The following is a 2,270-nucleotide window of genomic DNA, read 5'->3' as shown; positions in this document are numbered from 1 at the left end:
CTGACATCCAGGGCCTCATTTTTTGTATATTATATCTCAGTTTAAAGTACTTTTTCTCATTTATAACAATTTTAATATGATTAAAATATATATTATTATTATATTTAATGTTATTTTATAAAGAAAATTAATACTTTATACGTATATCTTATCAAATGTATATTTTATATGAAGTAGATATAAGAGACACTACAATAATTCGTTCTAATTTCATGTGGTTCTTACTTTTACTTTTTAGAGATTTTTAACTTTATTTCTCAGCAATTTCTTTTACTTTTAGGGCAAATTAGGAGATTATAACTTTATTTCTCGGCAATTTCTTTTACTTTTAGGGCAAATTAGGAGATTATAACTTTATTTCTCGGCAATTTCTTTTACTTTTAGGGCAAATTAGGAGATTATAACTTTATTTCTCGGCAATTTCTTTTACTTTTAGGGCAAATTAGGAGATTATAACTTTATTTCTCGGCAATTTCTTTTACTTTTAGGGCAAATTAGGAGATTATAACTTTATTTCTCGGCAATTTCTTTTACTTTTAGGGCAAATTAGGAGATTATAACTTTATTTCTCGGCAATTTCTTTTACTTTTAGGGCAAATTAGGAGATTATAACTTTATTTCTCGGCAATTTCTTTTACTTTTAGGGCAAATTAGGAGATTATAACTTTATTTCTCGGCAATTTCTTTTACTTTTAGGGCAAATTAGGAGATTATAACTTTATTTCTCGGCAATTTCTTTTACTTTTAGGGCAAATTAGGAGATTATAACTTTATTTCTCGGCAATTTCTTTTACTTTTAGGGCAAATTAGGAGATTATAACTTTATTTCTCGGCAATTTCTTTTACTTTTAGGGCAAATTAGGAGATTATAACTTTATTTCTCGGCAATTTCTTTTACTTTTAGGGCAAATTAGGAGATTATAACTTTATTTCTCGGCAATTTCTTTTACTTTTAGGGCAAATTAGGAGATTATAACTTTATTTCTCGGCAATTTCTTTTACTTTTAGGGCAAATTAGGAGATTATAACTTTATTTCTCGGCAATTTCTTTTACTTTTAGGGCAAATTAGGAGATTATAACTTTATTTCTCGGCAATTTCTTTTACTTTTAGGGCAAATTAGGAGATTATAACTTTATTTCTCGGCAATTTCTTTTACTTTTAGGGCAAATTAGGAGATTATAACTTTATTTCTCGGCAATTTCTTTTACTTTTAGGGCAAATTAGGAGATTATAACTTTATTTCTCGGCAATTTCTTTTACTTTTAGGGCAAATTAGGAGATTATAACTTTATTTCTCGGCAATTTCTTTTACTTTTAGGGCAAATTAGGAGATTATAACTTTATTTCTCGGCAATTTCTTTTACTTTTAGGGCAAATTAGGAGATTATAACTTTATTTCTCGGCAATTTCTTTTACTTTTAGGGCAAATTAGGAGATTATAACTGTCGGGAATTTCGACCCGATCAATCGAAATTCCCGCCATTTGACTCCGCCTACGACTACGTCAAATTGGAGGGAGAGGAGAAACTCGCGGGCGAATGAATGTAGTTCCAGACGTGAACGTTTAGAGCCAAAAAAGGAAACCACCTGGTAGGAAGGCGCTGAGACTAATAAAATCAATTGCTGGTAATTTAAGATTAGGAAAAATAAAGTCATTCTGTTGTAACATGTTAAAAAAATCCAATGTAGAAATTTAGGTTCAGGGCAAATTGCGCCAAAAAGGTGACGTCGGGGGTTGCAAGGATAGCTCGTCCTCTTTGATCCAACGTCCCCAACCGAAGTAAGTCCCCTCTAATTGTTGTCTCTCCTCTCTACCTTGTCTACCAGGTTGGTTGTAGTAGAAGTTTGAGTGCAAGACGTTTAGTTTTTATATCGCAGTTTAGTGTAGAGATCCTTGTGATTGGGGATCTGAATCCTGAGTTAAATGAGAATAGGGATATTTGGTGTGTGATTCGTTGTGTATTGAATTCGAATTGGCACTATTTTCAGTTTGTTAATGAGTCCGGTGTGGACTTTGTGCTTGAAGAGCACATGCTACATTACCTAGGGTCAGTTTTGTTTTTCAGTGAGTTTTGTGAATGCCTAAGAATGTTGTTTGTCTTTATCAGAGTTTATTTTTGTAATAAAATTGTAAATTTTATCGCCGTATTTTAATTAAATCCTGGAAGGTTTTGGCGAGTCTTGCCTCTTCAAGGCCTTGCGATCCGCCCAGTACATCGGGCAAATATAATAAACTGGTGAAAATCACAACATTTGGTCCTTCGAACC

Source organism: Palaemon carinicauda, unplaced genomic scaffold (genome assembly GCF_036898095.1).
Source record: "Palaemon carinicauda isolate YSFRI2023 unplaced genomic scaffold, ASM3689809v2 scaffold24, whole genome shotgun sequence".
Taxonomy (NCBI): domain Eukaryota; kingdom Metazoa; phylum Arthropoda; class Malacostraca; order Decapoda; family Palaemonidae; genus Palaemon; species Palaemon carinicauda.
Note: the sequence above shows the minus strand (reverse complement) of the source record.